Source organism: Centrocercus urophasianus, unplaced genomic scaffold, assembly GCF_019232065.1.
Source record: "Centrocercus urophasianus isolate 14NV4802_14NV808 unplaced genomic scaffold, USGS_Curo_1.0 seq_47, whole genome shotgun sequence".
Lineage (NCBI taxonomy): Eukaryota > Metazoa > Chordata > Aves > Galliformes > Phasianidae > Centrocercus > Centrocercus urophasianus.
The window spans coordinates 1,223,575-1,230,313 of NW_024885055.1; the positions used below are offsets into that span (position 1 = coordinate 1,223,575).

General features: G+C 53.1%; 1 protein-coding gene across 2 annotated transcripts in view; it reads right to left on the bottom strand.

Annotated features, from left to right (window-relative positions):
• Positions 1–5,992, bottom strand: part of PPP1R16B (protein phosphatase 1 regulatory subunit 16B) — a 48,859-nt gene extending 42,867 nt beyond the window's left edge. Inside the window, exon 1 of one of the 2 annotated variants that reach the window (XM_042834528.1) lies at positions 5,941–5,992. The gene's annotated coding sequence lies outside the window, so the exon portion shown is untranslated. The remainder of the gene's footprint in view (positions 1–5,940) is intronic. The other variant, XM_042834527.1, reaches the window with a different exon arrangement.
• Positions 5,993–6,739: the final 747 nt, after the last annotated feature.

Below are 6,739 nucleotides of genomic sequence, written 5' to 3' on the forward strand. Positions count from 1 at the left end.
ATTTATTACTCTGCAAACATGACTTGGGATATTTTTCATGCACTGAGTTGACTGCCATCACTGTACCAGAACTGCCTCATCCTCGATGGTGTTGCTGTTACTTTGCTTCTGCCACTTCTGTTGTTACAAATATTAGGGCTCCCTGCTCACAGGTCCCTCTCCTCGTCCATCCATGAGCACAAGGCTCAATCACTAAATATTCCAAGTTGAAAGGGACCCAGAAGGATCATCGAGTCCAACTGCTGGCTCCACAGAGGGCCACCCAAAACCTCAGGCTACACGTCTAAGAGTGTTGTCCAGATGCTTCCTGAACTCCAGCAAGCTCAGTGCCATGACTGTGTTCCTGGAGAGCCTTCTCACGTGCTCAATACATGGCTATGCCCTTATGTGCAAACAGACTTCGTAAGGAGAGGAAGACTTCCCCAGAATATTGAGATGGAAGGGCCAGAACCTCTGCTGGGAAGGACTGCTGCTCAAGGGAGATTTTCTGCAGTTTCCCAGATACCCACCCTGCCATTTCATCCCTACCTCAGCTGAACGCTTTGCTCTTTGAAGCTGTTTTATTTGGATGGCAGAAAAATCCAATAGGGGAAGCCAAATTCAGGCACAGGATTGTTCTAAAGACTGCAATCTGATCCTGCAGATGGTGGACATGGTCCTTCTGTATCCCACAGACATCTACAGCACGGCTCCCACCAGCAGCCTCAGTGAATTGGAAAAGTCAACTAGCAAAGCCCATGGGGTACAAAGCCCCTCTTATTTCCATGTACCAGACGAACATTTGCTCAAGACCTCAGTAACAAAAAGCCAAGCCCTGTACAAATCTTAGCTTAGTAGTAGATAGAGAAAACAGTGGTGGCTTTTCAGGCACTATGGGGCACACATCGTCCTTCGTGCTTCTCCTCTGACAGTTATTTGACCTCTGAACTACTCAGCCAGGACTTCACACCTGTGTGATGCTGCCAGCATCCCCTATTGCTATGTGGAACTGCTGCAAAGCAATGCCTCATCCTGGGGGTTTCCCCATACAGACCATTAGAGCTGCCATCACTACACCACAGTGTCATACATGCCATCTGTGACAAAGGGAAGGCAGCTAGCATGGATGAGCAGAGCTGTGCACCTCCAGCCTCCCGTCCTGGCTGACCTCTCTCTCCTCTCCAGAAAGGATGGACTTTCCAGCTCAAGGGCAAAGTGATGCTGAGCAGCCCCTCACCTGCAGCACGGCGCTGAGAGCTAACGAGCGAACTCTCAAGGGAGATCTCTTGGCAACACAGGGTGAGAGAAAAGGAGGGGAAAATTGCTGCCAGCTTGTTTGTGTGCACTTAGGGTGGCATTTCCAACCCTATAATTGTTGCATAATGAATTTAGCAATGGAGTTCAAGAGCTATGATTCATCCAGGCCAAAAAAACATGAGTCAGCCCCCAAAGAATCATGAGATGTTAAAATTATATACATTTAACTTGAGCTTGACAAATCCAAAGGAGCAGCGTAACAGCAGAGCGTCTCAGCGCAACTCAAAACACCATGCAAAGATCTCCACTCCTCCCAGCCAACACGAGCTGAGCACAGCAAGCAGGTCTGGCATTGCTAATAATTTACACCCAGCCCCAGCGTGCAGCTCAGGTTATCAGCTGGATATGGGCACCTGATGCTGCGTGAGCTGTGCTGCAGAGAAGGAGCGCAGATCTCTGCAGGGGGCAGCAAGAAAGAGGGCAGATTTACTAGGGAAAAGGATGCCTATGTTAGAGAGCAAGCAGCCAGGAGGCAATGAAGGGAAGACCTCAAGAACAATAAGATATTTTCCACTGGTTGCTTAAAGCATGCCCTCTATTATGTGCTTACAGAGCCTTCATATTTATGGAAAGAAAAGTCTTTCTGAAATGAGAAAGGGTGCAAAGTCAAAGCAGAACAACTATTCTGGGTTACCTCCCCAGGTGACTCCTTACTCTAGAGTGACACTGCCTTTTTCTAGTTTAACTCACTTTAAAAATAGATTAGGCCAATGGTTCCGATCTGCAAGGCCATGGTAGCCAGCCCACCGCTTTTAGAGCATCCTTAATTAGAGCCTGGATATGGGGACAAGCAGGTGTCCGGGTGCAGATCTGATGACCCAAATTTGGGAACATTAACCTAGAGCAGAAAAGAAAGCAGGAGGGTCTGCCCAGAGACAGGAGCTGCTGTACAACGGCCGCCCCTATAGCGGCCATACGGACATCCTTCAGCTTCTCCTCCCGCTGTACAACAGAACAGCCCATGCTACACGCTGCCAGCTCCCAGCCAAACAGCGCTGCAAGAAACCCACAATCTGTGCTTTGCATGCAGCAAAGCCACCTTATAAAGCCATTTCTGTTTCAGGTTCATTGGAGTTTACCACTTATCAAAGTTCTGTTTAGCCTCATTAATCAAAGCCTATCAAGCTCTTTCAAATGCAAACAGAAAAGAGTACCCAACAAGCACACTTCGTGTTTCAGCCCTCTTCCACTGAATTACAGAAAGGCATGGAGCTGGAATGCCCACCCGCCCGCCTCCTGCTTTGCAACCCCTTCCCAGGAGATTCCATCAGCTGACTATTCTGGAAAAAAAACACATTATCTCTTCCTCTCCAGCTAGCAATATTCCAAGGCAGCACCAGCATGCTGTGTGGGAGGAAGGGCAAGGAAAGGCAGGGGCACCACTGCTGGCTGCAGGATTCAGGGCAGCCTCTGTGAGCAGGGGTGGCCACAGAACCTTTGTCAAAGGCCGTGAACTTGTTACCCAGGCCTCTAGAGCAATCAACCCTGCAGCTCACCTAATCGCATCAACTGATATATGTGTTTGCTTTGTATGGGTATCGAGGCTCAGCGTTCCTGGAGCTATTCGTTCTTCTAGGCGCCTACGTGGCTCTGCCAGCCACTGTATTTACACATTGCTGTGAGATTTGCAAGACAGGAAGGGTGCAGGAAGAAATGCATCACCCCAAGAAGCAGGACATGCCCCAGCAAGGAGGGCTGCCAAGGGCTCCCGATGAGCTCAGGCTGACACTATACCTGACACTGAGCAGCCAAGCAAGACCCAACACAGGAGCAGACATTAGGCTGCTCACCTTCACCCCAGCGATAAAAGCCCCAGCATCGCCTTAAAAATAATACAAAATTGTATCTACAGTTATTTGTATGTACTTATTATCAGGCTTTATTTGTATTTATTTTTATATTTGCTATACCAGTTATATGTCTGCATAGATACATAGATTATATCTACATAGATAGGTATAGAGATAGATACCCAAGTAGATACAGATCTCCCTCTCTATACACACACACACACACACACACATACAGACACACATACAGCAAACACTACGTTGGAGAGCAAGCAGCAGCAGCGTGCAAAGCAGCAAACCCCAAGCAGCAGCAGGGCAGCGAACCAGCATGGATGTGTAGCAGCCGGCAGAAGGGCGCTGTCGAGATGAATGAGATAGGAGCACGTGGAGAGGAGATGAGGAGACCATAGATTAACAGAAGAAGACAGATTTCTAGTAAGATTGCAGTAAGCCTCTTTAAACATCCCTGAAGGAAGAGCCAGCTGGCAGGGCTGCCCACAGAGGTGCTGTAACTCAAGCAGCAGCACACAGCGAGCAGCTGACCCCGCTCGCACATCCCTGCTCACACCTGCAGCTCTTGGGGCAACGCAGCGCTCCTGAACCCTGCCATGCTCAGCACAGGGTCACATCCTCCCACTGCACAACATCACCCGGAGGAGGAGGAGAGGCAGAGGAAGGCACTGGGATTGTAGCACTTCCAGCTCGTACCCTCAGCTACAGCTCACCAGAAGAGCTGACTGTGCTCCATTTTCAGTGCCACAAAAAAAATCAGGGGAATTGAAAGCAGCAAGAGCAGCTGGGCCAGGAGAAGGCTTCTACATGAAGAATGCAGGGAACTGGTTTGATAGCAGGCAAGATCTGCTCCTTAGGGCAATGAGCCGGGATATGACTGCCCACTGCATCGCCTCTGAGCAGTTCCAAGGGAGACTGCCAGCCTTCCCCTCCTGCAGTGGGCCACCCCAAGCACACTGCTGACAGCACAGGATCTGCCACGTGGGAGAGGGCAATTCACTGCCCACAGAAAGGCTGACCTCTCTCCAGCCAAGGAAACGAACCCCATGCAGATGTAGGCCCTCCATCTCCTATCTTCATTTATAACCACTGAACACATGACAGCTTCCAAACTTGAGCCACGGGCAGATAAAAGCAAAGGAGACTCACACCCAGCATCAGGTTAAGGAAGGTCACAGCTAAACTCCCCTTCGCCTCAAGAGGAGAGGAGACATTTTTAAAGATGGGGATAAGAAGGGAAGGACATCTCAGAAACCTTTCAGACAAATTCTGCTCTTTCACTCATTTACATAAGATAAAAACGGGACATCCCTCCATCCACAAAGGCTCCATTATTTGTCAGCCTCAGACTCTGCAACCAGTATTCCACTAAGCACTGATCCACGTTTTTCTTCTTACTGGATGAAATGTGCCTGGAGGCAACAGGCATTTATAAATTATTAAACCCAAGGAAAACGAGGTCCCAACAAAGTAGCTGCAGAAGCGATACGGGGGCACAGGGAGCCGGTACCATTGGTACCAGCACACTCACACAGGGCTGCTTTCCAGCTCAGAGACCCAACAAGACGACATTGTTAGCAGTGGGCAGGCCGGGCACGCGCCCCTGATGTCAGAAAGCAGCAGCAGTATCTCAGGGTTTCATCGCATCCAGCACAGATATCTAAAGTTCAACACTTCAAACCTCGGTTCGGTTATGAAATAATCATATGCGTCTTCCAGGCAGAAGGAATACAGGCTTTTCAACCCCACCAGAGATCTCAGAACACAAAGCAAAACCCATAAAAATAACTGAGGAAAAGGATTTACAGCCTCACACACAGTTTGGGTTCCAACTCTTAGCACAGAGATAAAGCAGGGGCAGCACAAATGCAAAGAAGCTCCTCACACTCAGGTCCAGCACGATGAAAGGGGCATGAGCCCCTTCAGACAGCTCAGTTCGGAGCGAGGGCCCCGTTCTGCTCTGCCTGCAAGGAGCACAGGGCAATGCAGGTCAAGGTGAGCGTGAGGGCAGCTCACCAAGCTGCTGCTCACCGTGCTGCTCTCAGGGAGCACAGGAGGCCCCAACGCAGACTGCTGGTTCCCAGCTTTGTGCTCCCCTCAGCCACACTGTACCTAGAAACATCTTTGTCCTCAAGCAGAATCGCCCTGGTGCAAAAGAGATCTTTCCACAATCACCAAGCAGAGAGCTGAGCGAGAACTCGTTCTCTTGTCAGTCAGAGTCACCCCAAGCACATCACACACGGTGCGGAGGGGCCGACGCTCACAGCTGCCGGAGCCCCGCAGCACTCACACCGACAGCCACAGCCAGCGCCCCGGTGCCGTTCCAGCAATTACGGCTGTTTACAATGCCTCAAGAACATTGCATCCACACCTGAATTATGCCAAAGGGGAGCAAAACCCAATAGCAAACCAAGGCAAGGCGTACCTCCTCAGCCCCTCGGGTTCCGCAAGACGACCCCCCGGTACGAAGGCACATTGAACGGCGAAGCAGGTCCCCCTTGGGAGCAAACTGCCTTAAAGAGGTAACTGCGCCTTCATCATCAGCCGCGTCCAAGATAAGGTCGGACAAATTCACCGAGGAATTACCCAGAGCCCCCGGGGCGAGCGGCACCGCGCCGTTCCGGCGCCCGCTCGGCCAGCCGACTTCCCCCCAACTCCGCGCCGTGATTGCGGCCACCGCTCGCGGAGCCCCGGAGCCGGTGGGACCCCTCGGCCCTGCCCCGCCCGCACCGCCCCGAACGCGCTCCGCAGGGCCAGCCCCTCTCCAGGCGGGGGTGCGAGGGGCACCCGGCACAGAGCGCTCCCAGCACCGCTCCCCAGGATCGCCCCGCTCCGCACTCACCCGCGGCGGCTCCCGAGGCCCAGCGCCGCGCTCCGAGCTCTCCGCTGCTCCGCCGCTCCGGCTCCGCCCCGAGGTGGGGCCGCGCCGCGGGGGCGGGGCGGGGATGGGGGGAGCCGGGGGGAACCGGGGGGAGCGGGGCGAGCAGCGCTGCCCGCCCCTGGGCCGGACCTTCCCGGCAGGTGCGGGGCTGTACCGCTCTTCTTCGCTCCGCCCCGCAGCGTTCCGGAGAGATGCGGTGCGTGGGGCCGGTGGGGGATACATCGCAGTTGCCTTTAAGGGTCTTCGGGTTTTGCTAGGAGAACGCAGCCGTCCCTCCGTCTTCCTGAGGCTGCCGAAAGTGGCTGGAGATAAGGGGAAACCCCGGCTGCTGAAGTTTGAAGGGCCGCGGAGGATATCCGGGTTAGCAGCCGCTTCGCCCCTTTTTGGTCAGCAGAAGCAGCCGAGCGTGGCAGCGGTTCCTGTTTGTCACAGCGATGCAGGAGACAGCGGTATTTTTAAGGAGAAACTCCAGTGCAGCGTTCACGTCGAGCTTGTAAGCACTGAAACTGACTGATGCCGAGCACAAACACCCCTCCTTTCCCAGACAAAGTGAGGCAGGTCAGAGCCTTTGCTGGTGCCCTGGGAGCGCAGCAAGCAAGCACCGTGCTGCCCAGTTCAGCTGCAGGGCTGATGTTTCATGCTTGTGTCAGATCCGGCCCCGGTGCCTTCTGCAGGGCAAAATGGGTTTCGGTAGGCTTGGAGGATTAATCACCATCAGCCCCATTTCCTTCTGGGAAGCAGCCTCTGCACAGCTGCAGGT